Here is a 25,678-nt window from a genome sequence, read left to right on the forward strand (position 1 = left end):
AAACGTGTGTATGTGTGTGTGTGTGAGAGAGAGAGAGAGAGAAAGAGAACGCTTCTCAAAGACCTTTTAGCTGGTTGAAGATATTGAGGGGTACTAATGATACAATCAAGTTGTAGCCTACATTCAATCAGATCAACAATTCTCAACTGCTCCCTCAAAAAAAAGAGAAAAGGATCAACCACTCAGAAGCATATGATAATACTTTGATTTTCCAAATCAGGTCTAACGACCAATAAACGACTCAACAATCCTAGTCTGCAGCCAAAGTTTTCCAATGCAGTGAGGCACAGACGTGAGCAAGCAAGCTTTAAAAGCACTTTCTGTGGACAATTGATGGCCCGGTCTCATCATAATCTCCTTTGGTAACATGGTTCTGAGGGAAGACTACCTTGGCCAGGATGGCGCCTCCCAACCAGGCTGAATTCTTTGATAGGTTCTCTGGCATGTATTCAGGAGCCTGGAATAGCCAAGCACATCATTCCATGACTCTTTCACACAGAATCAACCAACCAAAAGAAATGAAGAGTTATAAATTTTCTACCTTTACAAGTAAAGGCTGAATCGCTGATGAACATAGATATGCCTCTTTTTGGAAACGTTCTTCGAAACCTGCAAGAACAAATACACAGAAATCTGCCCACAAAATCAAGAACCTTGTGTCGCTTCCTGATGCTAATGCTCATTAGGAGATTTCATTATCTACTTATAACATCTCAAATAAAACTGTGGCCATTTTATCATTGCTGTAGTAATTTATGCACTCATCTTATGTTAGCAACATGGATGTGGAAGTGTTTCTGCATTGTAGGACTGCAAACATGCTCAAAAACATGTTCAGAGAGTCTTGGGAAAAGGTATAGAACTAGCTAAGTCAAACTGGCTTCACAATTTGCAGTAAAGGTAAGCCTGAACCAACCGGCCCCTGTGTGTTAATATCTATAAAGGATGGAGAATGTCGCAAGAAGTTGAGGCATCAGAACAAGGATGAAGTTTTTTTTTCTTTGAAGAGTCCTTTCTGTGTATGCTTGGCTAATATGCTACTCTAGTACAACATTTCAAGTTTGCCTGTTTGTAACCGGTGGGCATAATTTTCTTGACTTGGGCTTTGTTCTACTCTTTCTGACATATTTCCATTTCAACAAATATCCTTACAAATTCTTCTACAGTTAGTCATTCTGTCCAGGTATGGGTAGTCCAAAACTTTATAATGTATTTTATCATTCATATGCTTGTATTTCCAGATAATTTAACTCATGTTTGTGTAATGAAATGGTGGTCTTCAACAAATGCATGAATAACTCACAAACAAGTGTCTATTGGAGACACTACAAGCATGACCCTTGAAAGGGTATAAAAGGAAGAACACTTGAAAAATAAATAATACTTTATTCATGAACAAAATGCTTAAGAAGCATTGTTATTTACATTGAAGGGGTTCACCCCTATATATACAAAAAAGTGGAAGAGAGAGGAGAGCTCATTTTGAGCTCTCCAAAAGAGAAGTTGGAAGTCCAAAGTCTCGTAATATAGCTGTTGGACTAAAGTCCAACAACATTTATTATTATAGCTGTTGGACTACAGTCCAACAGCTATTTGCACAGTCAAGTTCCAATAGGAACTTGACTGGATCAAATATCTAGTTTCTATTGAACTAGATGCCAAAAAAGAAAATAAAGAAAAATAGAAAAAGAAAATAATAAAAGAAAATATAATAATATTAAATAATATATATATATTACAGTTTACATTTTAACACTCCCCCTCAAACTTACAGTACAATGAGCGAAAGTTTGTCTAAGAGGAAGTGAAATCTGGGAGCAGCGAGAGGCTTGGTGAAGAAGTCTGCTAATTGATATTCTGATGTAACATATGGCAGATCAATGGTTCCATGTAAGTATTCCTCTCTGACATAGTGACAGTCCATCTCAATGTGTTTAGTGCGCTCATGAAATGTCCGGTTGCTTGCAATGTAGATCGCATTTTTGTTGTCACAACACATCTTTGAAGCTTGCGTTGCATTAGCTCCCATATCCGCTAGCAATCGTCTGAGCCAAACAACCTCCATAGTGGTGGTTGTCATGGCTCTATATTCAGCTTTGGTGGAGGAAAGAGAGACTTTCTGCTGCTTCTTGCACCTCCACGAAATTAAGGTTTCACCTAGGAACACACAAAAACCAGTAGTTGAGTGTCTATTATTGGGATCACCTCCCCAGTCAGCATCAGTATATGCAATTAAATTTAATGAAGATGAAGCAGACAAGAAGAGTCCCTCGTGAAAGAGAGGATTTTAAGTATCTAATAATACGCAAAATTGCTCCCATGTGCACGGAGGTGGGAGCATTCTGAAACTGACTGACTGTATGAACCGCATGAGTTATATCTGGCCTAGTAATGGAAAGATAAGAAAGAGCTCCAACAAGCTGTCTATAAGGAGTAGGATCACCAAGAAGTTCTCCATCATCAATTTTCATTTTAACATTGACAACTTCTGGAGTGTCTACTTTCTTATCATCTGTAATTCCAGACCTGGAAACGATATCAAAAGCAAATTTAGATTACAACAACAACAACAACTACGCCTTCATCCCAAAACCATTGGGGTCAGCGATATGAACCAAAAAAGCAATTCATTTGGGGTCTTCCACATGAATCCTTTTCCTCCAATCATTTCTATCCAATGCCATGTCCTCGGTGAGGTTCAAAGCATTCATATCTTTTCCTATCATCTCCATCCAAGTCTTCCTAGGCCTACCCCGACCTCTTTTAACTAATATATTTTCCCATTTCTCCAACCTTCTAACTGGAGCATCATTAGGCCTTCGCCGAATATGTCCAAACCACCGTAAACGATTCTCTCGCATCTTATTTTCAATGGGTGCAACACCTACCTTCTTACGTATCTCCTCGTTCCGAATCTTATCTTTTATTGTATTTCCACACATCCATCTAAGCATCCGCATCTCAGCTACACTCATTTTTTGAATATGATGTCTCTTGGCAGCCCAACATTCCGAACCATATAGTAAAGCGGGTCTAATAGTCGTCCTATAAAACTTTCCCTTCAACCGCAATGGCATTCTACGATCGCACAGCACTCCAGTTGCACTTTTCCATTTCATCCACCCAACCTTTATCCTATGATTTACATCCCCATCAATTTCTCCATACTTTTGAATGATGGATCCCAAATATTTGAAATAATCATTCACCGGTATTTCTTGCTCACCGAGCTTCACTACACTCCCATCACTACTTCGTTGCTTACTAAACCGACATTCCATATATTCCGTCTTACTCTTACTCAACTTAAAACCTCTAGCTTCCAATGTCTGTCTCCATAATTCTAACTTAGCATTAACCCCAGCTCTAGACTCATCAATCAAAACAATATCATCAGCAAACAACATACACCACGGTACATTTTCTTGAATTGATCTCGTAAGCTCATCCATCACTATCGCAAATAGGAAAGGGCTTAAAGCAGATCCTTGATGTAACCCAACCGTTATCGGAAAATTGGTTGTCACCCCTCCACAAGTGCGGACATTGGTTACTACTCCTTCATACATATCTTTAATTATACTAATGTACTTGAGAGAAACACCTTTCTTCATCATTGTCCACCAAAGAACGTCCCTAGGTACTCTATCGTATGCCTTTTCTAAATCAATAAAAACCATATGCAAATCTTTGTTCCTCTCTCTATATCTTTCAATAAGTTGTCTAAGAAGATGTATAGCTTCCATAGTTGATCTTCCAGGCATAAAACCAAACTGATTCTTCGATATCATGACAACCTTCCTCAACCTAGACTCAATCACCCTCTCCCAAAGTTTCATAGTATGACTCATGAGTTTTATACCACGATAGTTTGTGCAATCTTGTATATCACCCTTATTCTTATATAAAGGCACCAAAGTACTCTTCCTCCACTCATTAGGCATCTTATTTGTTCGCCAAATCAAGTTAAAAAGATTTGTCAACCATTCTAAACCTTGCCAACTGCCCTTCTTGATTTCATTTTCTTCAAAGCCTCTGCAATTTCTTTCTTTTGAATCTTGCGCATGAAGTCACGATTTATCTCATGAAAAGGAATGGAGATGTCTCCAAGATCTTGAGCATGACTATCATTAAATAGCTTATCAAAATAATCTTTCCATCTCTCCTTAATCTCCTCATCTTTGACTAAAACCCTTTGTGTTTCATCTTTGATACATGTAACCATACCCAAATCCTTCGATTTCCTATCTCTCATCTTTGCAAGCCTATAAATATCCTTCTCGCCTTCTTTGGTATCCAACTTGTCATAAACCTCCTTATATACCTTAGCCCTCGCGTTTCGAACAACTTTTTTAGCTTCCTTCTTTGCTATCATATACTTCTCCAAATTCTCATTATCACGACTCTTACTTAGATTGAGATATCAAATACCCCCGAGGGGAATAAGCAACTTCAATGCCTAAAAAATATCTTAATAAACCTAAGTCAGTCACTTCAAAGTGGGTTTTAAGAAGAGATTTGATATTTGCAACTCCCTGTTTGTCGCCTCCGGTGATGATCATATCGCCCACATAGAGAAGAAGAATAATGATGCATGCATCAGATTTCTTAACAATCAAAGCAGTGTCAGTTAAACAAGGTTGAAAACCAATATCAAGCATAACATGACTAAATCGGTCATACCAGGCTTTTGGAGCCTGTTTAAGACCATAAAGAGTTTTTTCTAGACGAAGAGCTTTACCCTTAGGGATACTAATACCAGGTGGGGCTTCCATGTATACTTCTTCAACGAGATTCCCATTCAGGAAAGCATTTTTGACATCTAATTGAAAGATAGGCCATGTTCTAATGGAGGCCAAGGCTATTAAAGTTCTAACAGTGGTCATACGGGCCACAGGAGCAAATGTTTCTTCATAATCGATGCCATACTCTTGGGCATATCCTTTTGCTACTAAACGGGCCTTATATCTTTCCAGGGTCCCATCACTTTTGGTTTTGACTTTGTATACCCACCTACAACCTATAGGCTTCTTACCCGGAGGGATATCTTGTATCGTCCAAGTATTGGCCTTTTCTAGTGCATCCAATTCTATCTTCATGGCTTCTATCCATTCTATATGATTTTTGGCTTGAGAATAGGATGATGGTTCAACATACGATTGTATTAATGTAATGGCGGCCCTATACGTGGGTGAAAAAGATTCATAAGACACAAATTTTTCTGGAGGTTTAGAGATTCTAGACGTTCTTCTAGGTGACTTCAGAGTATTTTTGTAATGCACATGGAAAATTTTGCTCTCTACGTCTTGAATATTGTAGACTAACATCCCTATGGATTTGCTCTTCATTATCATCATTTTTAACAACAATAGGACTTTGATCATTGTCAAGGTCACATCCAACATCACATTCATTGGATTTTGAAGTTGGATCAATTAAAAACGAGTATTCAGTGACATCCTTGGATTTTTCAAATTCAAAGAAGCTTTCTTTTTCTAAAAAAGATACATTTCTTGACACATATAATTTGTCATTTTGAAAATCAAAACACCTGTAGCCTTTTTTATTATCAGCATATCCTAAAAAGGCACATGGGATTGCACGAGGAGAGAGTTTGTCATTTCTGTTGGTGAAAACAAAACATTTGCATCCAAAGTCTCTTAATCTAGAATAATCTGGAGTTAAATTAACAAGTTTTTCTATTGGAGTTGTATTCTTTAATGAGGAAGATGGCATCCTATTAATGAGGTAGGTGGCAGTTAGGACCGCTTCAGCCCAAAAACTTTTTGGAACTTGATTTGCAATTAGCAATGTCCTAGTAGTTTCCATAATGTGCCGATGTTTGCGTTCGGCTAGGTCATTCTGTTGTGGAGTGTGTGGACATGATCTTTGATGTGTAATACCATGTAAATTGAGATAGTCTTTGAATTCGTTGGACATAAATTCTCCTCATGAATCAGTGCGAAAAACAGAAATATCATTTTGAAACTTATTTTTAACCATTTTATGAAATATTTGGAAGTTAGCAAAGACATCAGATTTATGTTTAAGAAAATAAATCCATGTCTAGAAAAGTTATCAACAAAAATGACATAATATGTATAACCACCTTTGGAAATAACTGGTGCGGGGCCCCAAACATCCGAATGTATTAACTCAAGTGGTCGTGAGGAAACAAAAGTTCTACTAAGAAATGGTAACCTTTTCATTTTGCCAAGAATGCAGTCTTTACAAGAAAAATTTTCAGAATTACAAAATTTTTCCAAACTTGGAAAATATTGAATTTTAGACATATGAGGATGGCCAAGCCTTTTGTGCCATAAATCCAATTCTAATTTTTTAATATTATAACAAAATGCATTCTTGGGTAATTCCAAAAAGTCCATGTAATAAAGTCCTCCTTCTCTATGGCCTTCCCCAATCAGCTTCCCTGACTGGCGATCCTGTAACCAACAACCATGAGAAGAGAAAGAGATATTACATGCATAATTAGATATTTGCGAGACAGATAAGAGATTCAAATTAAGTTTAGGGATATATCTAACTTCTGGGATAAAAAATCTTTTGGATTTTTGAAGATTTTCAAAACATCCTATTCCTTTTACTTCAAGAGATGTGCCATCGGCTGTAAAAACCTTTGACACACTTGAGTTTTTTTTAAGACATTCGGATAGACTATTAACATTTGGGGTCATATGAAAAGAAGCACCAGAATCTAAAAGCCAAAGAAAGTTACCTGGACCAGAGAAAGATGCAATTGCCGCTCCAGTTGAGGCTTCGGTTGAGGAGGATACCCCTTTGAGAAGAGGTTGAAGGATTTCCATCAGTTGAGCCATAGACACAGATGCATCTTGATCTTTTGACTCGGATTCAACAGATGCAACTCTTTTTTCTTCTCTTCTTTTTAACTTTGGACATTGAGGCCTATAGTGCCCCGGTTCATGACAATGATGACAAATAACTTTTCTTTTATCAAAGTCGCTGTTTTGCCGTCCAAAATGAGGCGGCTTGTAAGTACGAGTATGATTCCCCGGTCTAAATACAGCTAAAACGGAGTCATCATCAACTTTTGGAGTACTTTTTCTAAGTCTATTTTCCTCCATAGTGAGCTCTTCTATAGTATCAACAATAGAAGGAATTTTTCCACGATGTAAAAGGGCCGATTTGGTGGATTCAAACTCCGGCCTTAGACCATTCACAAATTGATAGAAATGTTCCATATCGAGTTGCTTTTGGCAAAGCTCGATATCTTCGGCACAATGTCATTTGGGCTCAAGAAGAGCCAACTCTTCTCAAAGTTCGGACAACTCATTATAATATTCTCGAATAGTTTTATCTTTTTGAGTCATTGTCCGAACTTTATCTTGTAAATTGCATACATGTGCAATATCTTTAAGTGAATACATGTTTTTGAGGTATTTCAAAGCCTTATCGGCATGCTCAAACTTAGCTAGACTAGAGCATTTTTTAATGTCTATGCTATTGATAAGCCATGACATAATTTTTGCATGCCCTATCCTCCATTCTTTCCATTTCTTTTCATAAGTGGCTAACGCCTTACTCTTCTCTTCTTCCGTTAGAGGAACCTCTTTATCACCCTCTTTCTTGGTAAGAGATAGTTTAGGTTCCAAATCGGAACCATCCACTATACCCCATAAACCTTTTCTCCAAATGTGGTGATTCATAATCGAAGCCCACATTACATAGTTAGTATCATTTAGCTTCATAGGAATGATGGTGATCTTATCATTGTCATCCATCTTTTACAAGGGTAAGAGAGGAATAAATAGGAGGAGAGAGAGAGAGAGAGAGAAAAATAAAAAGAAAAGAAAAAGAGTAGACAAAGGAATAAGAGAGGATACAAAACCAAAATTTTTTGTAGCACAAGTTCGCCTTTCTTCAAACAAATCTTCTTGAGCCAAGAATAAGGTGATGAAACACCTTTTGTAAATGTGGCACGGAAATCGAGGCGGAAGCACTTCAAGATCTAAGGATTTTGTAGCTTTGATACCATGTAATGAAATGGTGGTCTTCAACAAATGCACGAATAACTCACAAACAAGTGTCTATTGGAGACACTACAAGCATGACCCTTGAAATGGTATAAAAGGAAGAACACTTGAAAAATAAATAATACTTTATTCATGAACAAAATGCTTAAGAAGCATTGTTATTTACATTGAAGGGGTTCACCCCTATATATACAAAAAAGTGGAAGAGAGAGGAGAGCTCATTTTGAGCTCTCCAAAAGAGACGTTGGAAGTCCAACGTCTCTTAATATAGCTGTTGGACTACAGTCCAACAACATTTATTATTATAGCTGTTGGACTATAGTCCAACAACATTTATTATAGTTGTTGGACTACAATCCAACAACTATTTGCACAGTCAAGTTCCTATTTGGAACTCAAATATCTAGTTTCTATTGAACTAGATGCTAAAAAAGAAAATAAAGAAAAATAGAAAAAAAAAATAAAGAAAAATAGAAAAAGAAAATAATAAAAAAAAATATAATAATATTAAATAATATATATATATTACAGTTTACATTTTAACAGTTTGCACACCTTAAAGTCAATTATTCTAGGGTACACGTACCATTCAGAATAATGATTTTCGACCTTCAAACAATAAAAGATAAGATTCGAAACGAGGAGATACGTAAGAAGGTAGGCGTTGCATCCATTGAAAATAAGACGAGAGAGAATCGTTTACGGTGGTTTGGACATATTCGGCGAAGGCCTAATGATGCTCCAGTTAGAAGGATGGAGAAATAAGAAAATATATTAGTTAAAAGAGGTCAGGGTAGGCCTAAGAAGACTTGGATGAAAATGATAGAAAAGGATATGAATGCTTTGAACCTCACCGACGACATGATTTTGGATAGAAATGATTGGAGGATAAGGATTCATGTGGAAGACCCAGAATGATTTTCTTATTTGGTTCATATCGCCGACCCCAATTATTTTGGGATGAAGGCGTAGTTGTTGTTGTTGTATGTGGAGAAAGGGAATTTTACATATAATTGACAAAATGTTGCGAGGAGCTCATTTTAAACAAAGCACTTATCATGACCAACAACTGTACAGCAACTATTATTGTTAACTTGAATTAATTCTAAAATAGAACCACGGGTGGTCTGAAAAAAAAAACATACCAGTCATAGATGCAGAACCACCACATAGCACAGTGTTTTCCAATAACTGTCTATGGTTTTCATATGAAACACTTGAAATGCAGAGCACAAGTTGCTCAACAATCCCATGCTCCTCCAAGCCTAATATGGATGGCTGAAATAAGGCCTCGCCAACAGTATACCTCTCTTTCCCGATAGTTATTTCCTAGGAAGTAAATTTTTTTAAGGCAACTTAAGTTTTAAGTATCTAGAAAAAATAATTATCATGTTCTTAGTAAATTTTTCCATACACCAAAGACACAAGTTCAACTTGATAAGACAACAAACAGTATAAGAAAAGTTGTATGTTCAAATGTGATAAACGTTGCAGAGAAGTGATGCATGATGACAACCGACATTAAAAATGTGATCCTCAAAAAGAAAAGAAAAAAATGAACAGGATTCTAAACAGTCTTCCCTTAAGAGAGTCTGGTCAATATGAAGAATTAAAATTATGCATTTCTCTGACGCATATAGATGTTGATGACATTTTTACTAAATAAACTTTTCTTGTTATTTTCGTACTGATGCAGCCGGGTGCACGCCTGCGGACATTCACACACAGTGTGTGCATGTGCAGATGCTAGTATCAGTTTCTCATTCACATCAAGAATTTAAGAAACTTTTGAAAGTTATTTAAGATGCTACAAACTGAAAAAAGTATCAAGAAACACATTTCAGATTTCCTTAAAGACTAAATTCCAGTTCTCAAAATTTCCCAAAATTAATTACAAACAACCAAAATAAGGACATTGCTAAAACTTTCATTTTCTACAAAAGCTAAATTGAATCAAGGATCCTAACAGAATTTCAGCTTTATAGCTTTCTTAATTTCAGAAAAAAGGGGATAACAGCAAAAAAAGTTTCTAGTCACTAAATTTTTTAGTAGAAAAACTACCCAAACTTCTTGATGTCATATGTATTTCAATTTTCTCAGTCCCCTTCTTTTCCTATTCCCCCCTCTCCTGTTTAAATTGTAGTTTTCCAAAGTTTTCCTGGGTAAGGCCATTATTTTAGCTTCTCCAAGAAATTGCATACATACGTATATATAATGTGTGTGTGCATGTGTGTGTGTGTGTTAAAATATGTACATATAAATATATATCTATACATATACTTATATATATATACATATATGTATATATATACGTATTTTCTTTTTCCTTTTTCTGTACACCCAAAAACCCGATAGGGGTATTTTGGTAAATCCCATGTACTTTTTACTTTTTAGGTTTTTCATTTTTCTTTCTTTTTTCATTAATGTAGGACTACAAGGGGCCCCACCCATCTAGTCGTTGGGGCTCCCAACGACTAGAAGGGAGCCCCCTTGTGTTGTGGTCTCTCTCTTGCACTTGATCCTCTATAAATAGAGGGCTTTCCCTCTTGTAATAGTATGGGGTTTTCAACCCACTTCTCTTCTTCTTCAATAATATTTGCTTTTGCCGTTTAGGCACTTTACCCCTTAATGGGTCACGTATGCACTTTAAGTGCTTGTGTTCTTGGCTCCTCGTCTAAAGAGTGCTTTGCATTGTTGGTGCTTCCGCTAGTTTCATTACATGGTATCAGAGCAAGGTTGGTGATCTTGTCACTCTTCTTGTGGGTGCTTTCGGAAGCATGCCTCTCAATCTTTTGAAGATACCAAAGGTTATTCTTAGCATCTATGGAGCACGAATCAAAAGTGGAGCTCTCTTTTAAGCTCCATGGACCCAATTATCTTATGTGGGCCTCCGCTATGGAAAACCATCTAAGAGGTAAGAAACTTTGGGGTTTTGTTATGGGAACTACTCTCGAACCTTCTCTTGTACTCACTAAAATTGAAGGTGGGGTTGAAAAAGCTTTAGATGGCGATGATCGCATAAAAGCTATCAATGATCACCAATCCAAAGTAAAGGATTGGGAAAATAACCATGCCAAAATCTTGGCATGATTCATGAACAATGTTGACCTCAAGAATTATGCCAACATTGCTAAGTTTAGAAGAGTCAATGAGGCATGGTTCTTTCTTAAGGGTATGTATACCCAAAAAGATCTAGCTAGACAATTTTTTTGTCAATAAAAAATTAGGTCTACTAGACAAGTGGATATTAGTGTCCGCGATTACTTAAGTGTTTTAACCCCTCTTTGGGATGAACTTGCTCTTCTTGAGCCCAAGTGGGTGGTCCGGAAGATATTGAGCTAAGAAGAGAACAAATTGAAAAATAGCATTTCTTTCAATTTCTTCATGGGCTACGGCCAGAATTTGAACAAGTTAGAGCATCTCTTCTTCACAGAAGTAAAGCCTTACCAATTGAAGATGCTCTTGCCGAAGTATGCCAAGAGGAAACTCGTCTTGGCATAAGTATTAAGAGTGATGAAATTTTGGTCGTTACTAAGCCCGGATCAAATGTAAAAACCTATAGACCTCTCCATTTTTCCCAAAATAATGGGTATAAAAAGGGAGTGATTTGTCACTATTGTAATAAACAAGGGCATATTAAGTTGGTTTGTCCCAAGCTCAAAGGAAAGGTGGTCGCGGTTGGAGAAAATTCTCCAAAGAAGGAAGAAGAAAATGTCAATGGAGGAGATATCAAAGAAACTCTTAGCCATATTTCTGAAATTCTCCAACATCTTCTCAAGACTTCTTCACCATCAACATCAGGAGCCGCCATAGCCTATTCTTCATCACCTCCAGGTATGTGGATACTAGACTCAGGTGCTTCTTTTCATATGACATCTCATAAAAACTCTCTTTCTAATGTTTTTCCGAACTCATATCTTCTTATGTTTCAACGGCGGATGGGACATCTTTAAAAATTGAAAGTATTGAAACACTTGATTTAAGATCCTCTCAAACCTTTTTTGTTCCCAAAGTAAGAGTTGTTCCAAAAGTTAACCTAAACCTTTTTTCCGTTTCCCAAATTACCGATCATGGTTGCCAAGTCTTTTTTTCACCTAAAGATTGCACCGTGTAGGATCTCCAGTCAGGGAAGCTGATTGGCCATAGGAGGGGCGATCTTTATTTTATGATTTTTTTTACTCTTTCATCCAAGTCATTTTGTAATTTTGTAAATGACAAAAGTATTGAAGTTAGGCATAAGAAACTTGGTCATCCGAATTTTTTTAAGATGTCTCTTTTTCCTTTTTTGGACAATACTTGTAAAGACAAACACATGACTTGTAAAGATTGCATTTTTAGGAAATCTAAAGCTATTCCATTTCCTCAAAGAAATTATGTTCCCACTCGGCCGTTTGAACTTGTTCATTCTGATGTATGGGGACCCTCTCCTGTTGTATCCAAAGGAGGTTTTTCATATTAAGTAGTTTTTGTTGACGACTTCACTCGATTTGCGTGGATTCACTTCCTAAATCGCAAATCTGAGCTTTTCGCTTTTTCAAAGAATTTCATGCAATGGTTAAAATCAATTTTTAGGAAACCTATCCATTCTTAGATCCGATTCGGGAGGCGAATATATGTCCAATGACTTTCAAAACTACTTAAAAGAAAATGGAATTTGTTATCAACGTTCTTGTCCAAACACTCCGCAACAAAATGGTCTTGCGAAAAGAAAGCATAGACACATAATAGAGACCACAAGAACTTTATTAGTTTCCAAGAACATTCAAAAATCTTTTTGGGCCGAAGCAATTCTAACCTCAACATATCTAATCAATAGAACCCCTTCATCCTCTTTGAAAAATCTTTCTCCATTTGAAAAATGTTACAATATGTCTCCTGATTATAAAAGACTAAGATTTTTTTGATGTAAATGGCTTGTCCTAACTCACAAAAACGATAAACTTTCTTCAAGATCAATTGAATGTATTTTCTTAGGATATGGTGAAAAACAAAAAGGCTACCGATGTTTTGACATATTAAATAACAAACTTTATATCTCAAAGGATGTCATTTTCTTAGAAGAAGAAAATGATTTTTCACATAACCTAAATGAAAATGTTGATTATTCCTTTTTGTTTGACTTGTTACCTCAAGAAAAAAATATAGATGATCATGTTGAAACTATTGAACCGTGTGAAACTCTCATAGAGGATCACTTTGAACCTCCAGATGATGGGCAACATGACCTTCAAGAAAATATACCAAGTCACACACAAGTTTATTCTAGAAGGAATGAAAGTAATCCTCCTTGTGCCCTTGAGAAATTTTCTCAAAACGAGTCGATAGAAGAATCCTCTCAAAAAAGATCAAATTGTATTTCTAAAATACCTAATAGATTTGAATCTAAGTCACAGGGACTCGGCAAAGCAGATGCCGCACCCGCATCGACGTGACGCGACGCGGGTGCAGCACCGGATGCGGTCAACACGACCCTGGGTGCGATCAACGCACCCAGGGTCATTTAGGTCCAATTTTTAGACTTTTTTTTCGCCCGATGAAAAGCGAGTGAGAGGAGGATTAGGGCAAAATCCTCCTGAAGCCTGAAGCCGATGCCGATGCCGATGCTGATGTCGACGATCTCTGACTCCTTCCGGCCGCTCCTCCTCAGTTCTCAGGTATGTCTCCTTCCGACTTGCTCTCTCTCTCTCACTCTCACGGTCTCTCTTCTCTCCGTCACTCTCACAGTCTCTCTTCTCTCTGTCACTCTCATTGTCGCTCTCATAGTCTCTCTTCTCTCCGTCACTCTCACGGTCTCTCTCATAGTCTCTCTTCTCTCTGTCACTCTCACTGTCTCTCGCTCTCACTCTCACTCTCACTCTCACTCTCACTCTCACTCTCACTCGCTCTTCGTCACTCTCACTGTCTCTCTTCTCTCTGATTGTATTATATGTGGGTCATTAGCATCTAGGGTTTCTAACTTTTTATTTATAGGATTTTTGGACATTTCGAAATTTTTTCAATAATATTATTTGGGGGTTTTGGGCATTCCGAAAATTTTTTCAATAATGTTATTTGGGGGGTTTGGGCATTCCGAAATTTTTCGATGAATTGATGATGCTATAGAGGTATATAGTTAATGAAATTTGTATTTATTTTTTGGGGATCTTTGACTATTTGATTTTGGGGCTTTTGATTCTATGCTAAAATGAGTTTTGTGGAGCTTCTTGATTTTTTATTTCGTTTACAATCTATTTTATTAGTTGCTTATGCTTGATGACTTTAGGTCAAATGTTACTTTCATCTTTTTTGAAAAGTCGTTCTATCAACCATTGCTTAAAATGTGTTGCTATGTTATGGGCATGTAATGGGTTTAATTTATTTTTGGGGGGATTGATTCATTATCTAAGTTCAGTTCATAGGATTATAAGATCTACCAAGTTACAGAAGTTATTGATTTGTCAATATTTTAAGGTGCAGTTGCTCACTTTCCTGATTCAAGAAACACAAGGTATTCTCTTCATTCAAGTTCTTTTGTTGGTTGCTCTTCGTATAGGTGTATGCTTATATGTGCTTGTACTCGATTTAGTTTTTGTTGCATGGTCATAATTCTGCTGTAGTTCGTTTCATAACTCATTTAATGACACATGCTGCGGAAGGTTTAATGTTAGAAATATGAGGTTACACTGAATCACTCAAGCATGTATATGTTCATATAACTTGGTTAATGTACCCCTGTTTTGACCAGTCCAAGACATATAGTTGACTAAGAAAATGGTCCATCTGACTATGCCAACCTTGAAACTGTCAAGGTTTCTCTTATATATATATATATATATATATATATATAATTTTTTTACATTTTTTCCCCTGCCACACCCTAGGTTTTTTAAAGTGCCGCACCCCCGCACCCGCACCCATGTGACATAGATTTGTATCTTATGATTCTTTTTCTCTAATTTTTCGAGCATGTTTGTTAGCTCTTTACTCTTTCCATGAACCATCTCATTATAGCGATGTTAAACAATATGTTCATTGAAATGAAGCAATGGAAATTGAACTTAATGCACTTGAAAAGGCAGAAACTTGAGAAATCATTGATTCTCCTAATAACAAGAAACCCATTGGATGTAGATGGGTTTTCAAAGTAAAAACTAAGAGTGATGGTTCTTTAGAAATATTTAAGGCTCAATTAGTAGCCAAAGGATATGCCCAAGAATATGAGGTGGATTATGACGAGACTTTTGCCCTTGTTGCTCGAATGACTAGTGTTCGAGCCCTTATTGCAATAGCTTCTATTAAAAAATGACCTATTTTTCAACTTGACGTTAAGAATGCCTTTTTAAATTGAAATCTGAGTGAGGAAGTTTATATGGAACCACCTCCTGGCATGAATTTAAATGGTAAAATTTTGAAATTAAAAAAGGCTTTATATGGTCTTAAGCAAGACTCTAAAGCTTGGTATGACAAGTTTAGTAATATATTAATCAATTTGGGATTTATTTCTTGTTATACTGACACTGCTCTTTTTGTTAAGAAAATAAGTGACTCCATTGTTATTCTACTTCTATATGTTGATGATATGATCATCACTGGAAGTAACAAAAAGGGAGTAAATGATGTTAAGTCCATGTTAAAGAAAACTTTTGATATGTCTGACTTTTGATTTTTGAGATATTTTTTAGGTATTGAAGTGGCATACTCTGCGAGGATATATTCTATCTTAGATGAAATTAGCAGCAGACATCTGTACCAAGTCAGGAGTATCTGATAAAAAGAAAGTTGAAACTCCTGAAGTTATTAATGCAAAGTTGAGACTTGAGGATGGTGTTCTACTTGAGGATCCCACCCCCTATCATCAATTGATTGGATCCCTTACTTACTTGTCCATCACCCGGCCTGATACAGCTCATGTGGTTCATGCTGCAAGCCAGTTTCAGCATGCGCCTACTACAGTTCACATGGCAGTCGTGATGCGAATTGTGCGATACATCAAGAATACCATCTCCAAACGGTTTTTTTACCCTCCTCTTCATCTCTTGATTTAACTGTTTTTACTGATGCTGACTAAGGAGGAAATCTCAATGATCGAATCTCAACTACTGGGTTTTGCATTTTTTTAGGTAAATCTCTCATTTCGTGGAGATGTAAGAAGCAGCAAAAGGTTTCACTATCATCCACTGAAGCTGAATATCAGGCCATGGCAATGACAACTATGAAAATCGTATGGCTTAGAAGTCTCCTCTGTGACATGGGCGTTCTCATTATATCTTCCACAAAGATGTGTTGTGATAACAAAAGCACGATCTACATTGCAAGCAATCATACATTTCACAAACGGAGCAAGCATATTGAAATGGATTGCTATTATGTTCGAGACGAATATCTCGGAGGAACTATCACATTACCATATGTTACTTCAGAATATCAGTTGGCTGACTTCTTCACCAAAGCGCTTTCAACTCCGTGTTTTTTGTTTCTTCTTAGCAAACTTTTGGTTTTCTCCCCGTAAAGTTTGAGGAGGCGTGTTAAAATATGTACATATAAATATATATATATATATATGTATTTTCTTTTTCCTTTTTTTTGTACACCCAAAAACCCGATAGGGGTATTTTGGTAAATCCCATGTACTTTTTACTTTTTAGGTTTTTCATTTTTCTTTCTTTTTACCTTTACTTTTTTTCTTTTTATTTTTTCATTAATGTAGGACCACAAGGGGGCTCCCATCTAGTCGTTGGGGCTCCCAACGACTAGAAGGGAGCCCCCTTGTGGTCCCTCTCTCTTGCACTTGATCCTCTATAAATAGAGGGCTTTCCCTCTTGTAATAGTATGGGTTTTTCAACCGACAGATCTTCTTCTTCAATAATATTTGCTTTTGCCGTTTAGGCACTTTACCCCTTAGTGGGTCACGTATGCACTTTAAGTACTTGTGTTCTTGGCTCCTCGTCTAAAGAGTGCTTTCCATTGTTGGTGCTTCCGCTAGTTTCATTACATGTGTGTGCATTTGTGTGTTTGTAGTTTAAGAAAAAAGATTACATTGGGTTGAATAAGAAAGCTGTTTTGTTAGCTGACACTATCATAACCAAAGGGTCTCTCGTTCAAATAGTGTTAAACACTTCAAAGTTTGAGAACTGTGAGTGTTGATGTCAAATACAGCTGGACCACTAGGAATGTCTAGGCAATACATCACACACACACACACACACACACACACACACACACACACACACACACACACACACACACACACACAATAAGTTTGTTGAGATCCCACAATACGATCTTGCCAACAACCGAATATGTGTCAATGCCAGAGTTTAGTCCTTCCATATATAAAGCAGCAAGCATCAATCGATCAAGCAAAAAACCCTTGTCAATTATCATATTTATAATAGACTGATTTAATTGTCAATGAACAAAAAAAAAGGAAAAATCACAGCACACACTTCTATATTGAGCTGCATCTTCCTGCAATGAGGTGCATTTTCCACACCATACTGAACATTTTTTAGGAGTAAAAAGAAAATGTTTTACAAATTGCAAGATACTTGTTACAAAGGAATAGATCTTGAAAGCAGCCAAGTGACCACCAAAAACAAAAATAACTATGATGATGGAAAGAAAAGAACCTCAGTTTTTACACTTTTACAGATGGAAGAAGAAAGGTCCTCAAAAGTCCCAAGGGAAAACAAAATAACTTCGATCACAAGTGTCATTTCTTGATAGAAATAAGAGAACCTTATTTTTCATGCTTTTACAGAAGGAAGAAGAAAGTCCCTGAAAAGTCTCAAGGAAGAATGTGTTTCAGATATTCTGAAGGGCATGGTCACAAACATAGATGATATTTTAAAAATATTATGAACGGAATGCAATATTTGGTCATTGCTTTAAACAGCCCAATTATCACAATATTATCAACATATCATGATATTATCATTTTAAAGAAAACATCATTTCTATTGAGATTTAAATTTTCAATAGTTATTTTTCTTGGGAAAACAAGTTAATTTATTTTTTATACATTTTTATTTTTTGTTCCTTTTACATATTTTATTTCCAATTCTTTAATTTATTTAATTTTGCCAATTTTTGACAATAAAACATGGAAGAACAAAAAAAAATTGCAAGAATTTCATTATCATTATTTTCCGTATTAAACTTTTTCACTATGCTAACAACATTCGTTGAGAACCAACGTCAAACTACCTCTTGTCACTTGACAACATTAATCCTGTCATACGGGCATAGAGACATGCATACTCGACACAAATACACATTTTTTTTCAGAACTAGGACACAAGGACACAAATTTTTATTTTTAATTCATAAAATCATATTTTTCATATTTCAATATCAAAATTATATTTATTATTCAAAATACTATCAAAATATATTAAGATAGATGTGTCATATCGTGTCACATGTCATGCCGTGTTGCCAAGAAATGGAAGTCTATACAATGTATCCCTATGATAAGTACTAATCTACTGAGGATAAAAGAATAGAGAGAAGTGCCAAGATCCCAAAACTCAAACCAGCTCTGATTGTAATATGTCCTCACTCAAGCTTACAAGAATGATAAGTAAATTCATAAATCCTCCAGGAGGGACTTCATGCAGTTCTTTTTCTCCTTTTATTTCTTTTTGAGGAAACATGCAATTTTAAGGATAGGAAATCTCCATTAGATATATTTGATAATTGCAGACAAAGTCAGGATTTCCATCAAAAACACTAATTTGATGTAGATGAGAAATTTTATTCTGATAAGTTAAAGGAAAAAGAGCTCAAGTGAATCCAAAATAAGTAAATAAGATCATAAAAGGAAATAGATAAAGTTAATGACATAATATTGGCTGTGTAAGAAACTGGTTTGACTATATCCATGAAGTGTCGTGTCTGTTAGATATATATGTGCATGGTCACATATATATATATATATATATATATGTGTGTGTGTGTGTGTGTGTGTGTGTGTGTGTGTGTGTTTATTCTTTTGTAATAAGTAATGACTTCTAGGGGCATACCTGTCATTTTAGGCATGTAATAGGCCCTGCCCATTAGGGCAGATTGGTTATTTTCATTTGCTTTTATTTTTCTCTTTTTTTGTCTTTTACCCTTTTCATACGGGAATTTATGTCATTAGCCCATATAGATGTTGGGGCCTACAGCTACTATGGGCTCTCCTTTGCCCTCTCCCTCTTGTCTATTTAAGGGACTTCTAGTCCCCTTTATTGTGAAGCTTCTCTTGAGTATTTTGACATCTAATAAAATTATATTTTTATACTTTGTGAGTGTAGCCCTTTAATGGCTTGTGTGTGCTCTTGAGTGTTGCTCTCTAGCCCTTAGCAGCTTTTGTGTCCCTCAGTGGAGTTGTGTATGTGTGCACATCTATTCCCTATTTCATTACAGTGTTGTGCCTGTGAAGTGTCCAAGTGTCGTGTCGATACATGACATGCATGCTAAGTGAAGTGTGTGTGACAGAACCAAATCCTACATTACTTCTGAGTTCTGACCCAAATCCATGAGTTTAAGGAAGGGAATGGGACATATAACAAGCAGTGCTAACTTTTCTCCATCATTGACATACCGCACAAACAAGATGATAATGGACACTGACTGAAAAAACAAAAGAATCCATTCAAAAGTGAAAAACAAAAGAATCCATTCAAAAGCCACTCAGTCATCAAGTTCTAAAAAGAAATAAAATTAGAGAATTTGATACATAACATTTCAGTTAACTTGTGCATCATACTATCTCAAATTTCAGTAGCCAACAGACATGATTGGACGTGAGAGAGAGAGAGAGACCTGCCCGTCTGGAAGAGTGTGTTTCTCTGTCTGACATGTCTTCTGTTTCTCTGCATAAGCATACTGATCTTTTGCACAGCATGCATATAGTTCTTTCAATTTCTCAACCTCAGAAATGTCAAGATTGATTGATGGGTTAGACTGATGGAGTTCCTGAGCGAGTAACCTTGTCAGATCAATGCCTGAAGTCTCAAACCTTTTTGAGGCAATGTGCTGAACAGCGCCTTCACAAACTGGAGCAATATCTGGTACAATTACACAAATGCAATTGGTTATTGCAAATAAACAGCTCCAACAGGTGGCTGAAGTAATTCTGTAGCAGAAGGCACTTCATTGAATTTCCAAAAGCCCAGGACCAAGATCAGATTCTCAAAGTTGCAAATATTTTACTCGTTATTAAAAAAAATAGAGCCAGTAATTACTCAACAGTAACACTTTTGAAGAGGCACTAAGCTGATTTCTTTCTGAATTCCAGCATAACAAAAATAGTTTGTTTTTGCTGAATGGTGATGATAAATCAATAACAAACCCAGCCTATGAGAATTCCAAAAATGTCATATTTCAAAAAGAATTATATGGTCTCCTCTGCATAACACAAGAAAGAAATGCTAGCTAGATGTAGACCTTTACTCTTCAAATTATTTCAGGCATGAATTTTGTCCAATAACACCAGTCATGCAAACAACTTTTGCCCTGGGGACAGACCAAAACCCTAGACAGTGCTATGTGGGAAGAGTACCACACCAGGTGAATGAGAGTGAAAAACTGATGTGGAGATGAAGACTCCCAATCTATCACCTCTCCAAAGGAAAGTCATCTCTATCATTCAGTCTCTCGCAACTTCATCACGTTAATTGACTTGTTAATCTTTATTTTTAAGTTTCTTCTAGTTGAACACCAGCTCCCATTCGGTTGCCAACATTCGCAGATATGGACATCCATTACACTAGCTGTCCAACCAAAATTTAAGATCCCATCTATAACCTTCAGCTTCCTACTCCCATAAACCTAAGTCACAGACTAGAAACTCTAATAAAAAAAAAACTTTCCCTTTTCAAGCTTGATTGATCCAATTGAAAAAAAAAATTAAGAAAGGAATTGGATGTTTCATTGTTGCACTCACATGCCCAAAAAGATGAAGGAAGAATGTCTTAAAATAATCCTCAAGTTATATCCACAGATATGCAAATGTTCTGCATGAAAAAGCAACTGCTGACACAGTCATTAGCTTCCTCTTCAGTGTCAGGCATCAGGTTCTGCAGGATCAGTAGTAACATGCTGTGGATAATTAGATACTAAATTGATGATTATGATGGCGAACACAAAACAAGAGAAAAAGAAAGAGAAGGAAAAAGAGAATACATATTATTTTTAGAGGCAAGTATGATATAATTCTTTTGCAGTGCACCTCGGGAAGATGCACACTCGATCATTACATCGATAGGACAAAACATAGGGAGAAAATATGAAAAGCAAGGTTCCCATCTATCACACTATTAAGGGTGTATTTTTTATTACGTTAGATCTCAGATCCGAGGCAATGGGATATCCTAGGATCTCAAATCCAAGGATCTCAAATCCAAGGATCTCAAATCCAAGGATCTCAAGCCCGACAACAGGCCAGAAAACCATGTCTTGAGGGTTTCAAGGAACTCAGATCCTCCTTTTGCAAGATTGGAAGATCTACATGGGCCCATGCCACATAAGACCCCTGGATCTCGAGGGGCATTCAAACATGCCCTAAGTGAATAACAGGGTTATTAACAATTTACCAACCGCTCAACCTTTACATGCAAGGTATAATAGACAGAACATGCTCATATCCAACTTCTGCCATGTTCTAGAACATGAACCAGGTCTTCAGATATTTCCTAGATACTGGAACCTTCTACTATGACACATTGCAAAACATATTGCAGGTAGCATATCCAGAGATTCAAAGGAATTTGAGCTTATTCTCAGGAATATAATACCGTCAACACATACCCACCTATCTTGCCATGACCAACATCAACAGTGCAACCTGAGATGCGCCCTACAGCATAAAGTGACAATACAGTTGTTCGGATGCATAAAACCCTGAGACATTAAATGTTTCAAACATCATCTGAATCAATTTCTCCCGAACAACCTGTTTAAAATCAACATGAGGCTATCAATTTCATCAATTACCAACAAAAGCAACTTAGAATACATATTGAAAAAATGGCATACAATAAGAGCACCATAATAGAGAGTGGCAATATTCTAACTATGCTGAAATCACATTTATAAGGCTCAAAAGATTGTTTTTAAATGCAAAAGAAAAAAGGTGGTAAAAAGATATTTATGAGAGTGCCAGACAGAGAAAATAAAACAGTCACTATAACTTTTCATGCTAGAGTTAGAAGTTACATACCCCCGGCACTTACCTTGGAAGGGATACACAAGAGGCAAGCATCAGAAAGTGAATTATATATGTATTTTGAACCCTTTTGAACTATTCTTCATTGTTTACCATATATTATTTTGGAAGCTGTCACATGGATACAGCTATTTTTATGAAGTTTCCAATATGACTTGTATATAAGGGGATACGGAACAGAACGCAAAGTGGAGTATCCGTGTGACAAAGCTTGTAAGTTTCCATCATCCTTTATTCTTTACAGCCATATTCAAAGATAGGATGATTGCAGTAACCAGTACATGATGAAAGAGTTGCCTTTTTTGCGCTGATCTTCCAAAAAAACCAAAACACAAAAAAAATGAAAAAAAAAATCTACTTATTATGATGTAATGGCATCATGACCAAAACATTGTATAGTGTGGTAATCTAAGGGAATTAGCGACAGTCCTTGACCCGCTGCTAATTCCCTGGGTGGAGGCGGTTGAGAATCACCACTAAAGGGCTTTTTTGTTCTAAAACAGCGCCCGCCCGGGTGTGCATCCAATAACAGTGGATGATGTGTCCTCCACTGTTACGGTCTACTCTATATATATAGTAGGACGTAACAATGGATGCACGCCGGCCGCTGATCGCGGACGTGATCAGTGTCAGGCACGCGTTTAACATTTTTAAGACTTTTACCGGTGGTTCTCGACCGCAGCTAAAAGTTGGTTTTCCACCCAGCGGTCAAGACCGTCACTAAAAAGCGTAAAATCGCGAAACAAAACCAGTGTATGCGTCTGATAGTTTTTTCGACAATTGGCCATCCATCAATACGCCCAATAGTGTGTGTAGCTGTAAAATTCTTTCTTTTTTTTCATTCTTGAGAGACAAGGTGAGGATGGCCAGAAGTTCAAAGTACCTAAGACAATTAAATTTTTTTCTGGTCTGGAAAGTATAGGCAATAGTTCATTCAAATAAAACTGCATGCCTTGGAATTATTGAAAGATATCACTTTCAGTTATTGGTGATATATGGGACATTAACCCACTTGGTGAAGCCACACCGCTGAGTACTTAATCTCGTTTTGGTAATTGATGCAGACTTGCCTGAAATGGTGCTCACAAACAATACACTGAGAACATCTTAGGATAGTCTATAAGGTTCAATCAACAATACACTGCAAATCATACAAAATCATGCTCTACTACCATCATGTTACAAATAATTTGATACAAAACCTTTGGCAATTACATACTTTGCACATTAAATGAATCAAATCGCTTTCCATTTGCATGAATAGACAATCACGAAGCAAGGCAGAACAGCACTAGGATTACTCAACTTGCTCAATTACTAGAAGAGCAATCTTCATCAACCTAGTTCTTGTTCAACAACAACAAACAACAACAACTACGCCTTCATCCCAAAACAATTGGGGTCGGCGATATGAACCAACAAAGAAAATCATTCTGGGTCTTCCACATGAATCCTTCTCCTCCATTCATTTCTATCCAATGCCATGTCCTCGGTGAGGTTCAAAGCATTCATATCATTTCCTATCACCTCCATCCATGTCTTCCTAGGCCTACCCCGACCTCTTTTAACTAATATATTTTCCCATTTCTCCATCCTTCTAACTGGAGCATCATTAGGCCTTCGTCGAATATGTCCAAACCACCGTAAACGATTCTCTCTCATCTTATTTTCAATGGGTGCAACGCCTACCTTCTTACGTATCTCCTCGTTCCGAATCTTATCTTTTATTGTATTTCCACACATCCATCTCAGCATACGCATATCAGCTACACTCATTTTTTGAATATGATGTCTCTTGGCAGCCCAACCTAGTTCTTGTTCAACTGTATCAAATGATTGCATCAAGCACCTCTAACATCTAAACACATGTATCCTTTCTGGCTTGATACCTTAATTTTTGATGTGCATTCTATTGCATTTTCAGCATTTGACACTAAAACCTATATCAGTAGGGAAAAAAAAACAGAAACTTAAATTCAAAAGAGGATGCTAACCTTTGGTGTTGCAAGTGGATCAGTGAATAAAATCTGTCCCTCATTGCCAACCTCCCATTCAAGACCAGTGTAAAGCACATAACGCAACAAATGTTCCATTGCATCCCAGTCTTCGATGAAACCCTTAACAACCGGGTCAACAGTGACCTCATCATAAACCGACATATCAACAGGTTGGCCATCTTCAGGTATACATCTCATCTTAGTTGGAATAATCTGCATGGTTTTGAATTCAGTCTTTCAGCTCCAGAGATATACCTATTTCTAAAGAAACACAACAATTGCATAGGAAAGAGACACATAAAACCATGAGAAGTAACTTATTCAAAACTGTTGCAGATGAGTTGGTTTGAAAAGCTTATATTAAGTCATAATTGTTATAAGCAAACTTCAGTCGATCACATGCATTTTATCTACATGATACATTATACACTTCATGATAACGAATATGCTGGAGGCAGCAGAACACCCAGGTTAACAGGATATGCAAAATCATTATACGCTTTTACTTGGTAACAAATTAGACAACCACCAAGCTAGGGTTCTAAGCAAAAGATGGAAAACAAAGCTCTTGGAATTTTTGCTAAAACATGCAATTTTCAATTTACCATAGAGAAATATCGACGCGTAGTCCTAGTGACAAATGGTCATTTTCACAATAATGTATCACCATGCATCACTTAAGATCAACGCATGATCAAAATATGACGCAAATAAGTAGGGCACGCAAAAACCGACGGTAACAGTACTCGAAGAATACATTTCTCTTATCCACCATTCTTCTAGTTATTCGTCGGCAGGAATCCGCAGATCATCCCAACATCTTAAATAACTGGACTTAGCCCAATTCCCAATTACAGAAGAAAATGAAAGGGACCTAAAACCTTCGATTCCCACCAAGGAGAACCACGACCCTTCCCACTTCTCTCCATACCCAATCCCTCCTCCACATGTAAGAGAGAGAGAGAGAGAGAGAGAGAGAGAGACCCACCAAATGGCAACTATCACCATATCTCCCTGCACTCCAACCCTTGCGTATCAAACCCATCACACTCCCCAACCACCACACCAGCAAGGCCTCATACTCCATCGTCAAGTTCAACCCAATGAATCCATAGACACACCCTGCAATTCTAGCCCATACGAAGCCTTCCGAGGAATTTCACCTTGTACCATCTTGCCATTAAGGCTTCCTTTGGGCGGTCACCATGTTTCGACACCAAGATGACCCACCCATCCCCCCCCCCCCCACCCCCCACCCCACACACACACACACCACCATCTCCACCCAAAATAACAAACACCATAATAACAACAACAATAATAACACAAACATAAGATCCTCCAATGGATAAAAATCCCTTCGGAGAGAGAGATCTGTGTGTGGGGGATTCGATTCCTACCATGGAGGGTTCCTGGTCGGGGACGGCATATCCTGCCTTGAGGAGCTTCGATCCCGCGTCCACCACCACCGCCTCCAT

General features: G+C 37.1%; 1 pseudogene across 1 annotated transcript; it reads right to left on the reverse strand.

The window, feature by feature from the left end:
* Positions 1-100: 100 nt before the first annotated feature.
* LOC149848321 (actin-related protein 7-like) lies at positions 101-25,678 on the reverse strand (annotated as a pseudogene). Its single transcript, XR_016428129.1, has 7 exons — positions 25,601-25,678; positions 24,198-24,413; positions 21,790-21,930; positions 19,800-20,044; positions 9,158-9,341; positions 542-609; positions 101-457 (listed from the first exon to the last, which is right to left on the reverse strand). The product of XR_016428129.1 is annotated as an actin-related protein 7-like (transcript).

Source organism: Nuphar pumila, chromosome 1 (genome assembly GCF_984573655.1).
Source record: "Nuphar pumila chromosome 1, dmNupPumi1.hap1.1, whole genome shotgun sequence".
Lineage (NCBI taxonomy): Eukaryota > Viridiplantae > Streptophyta > Magnoliopsida > Nymphaeales > Nymphaeaceae > Nuphar > Nuphar pumila.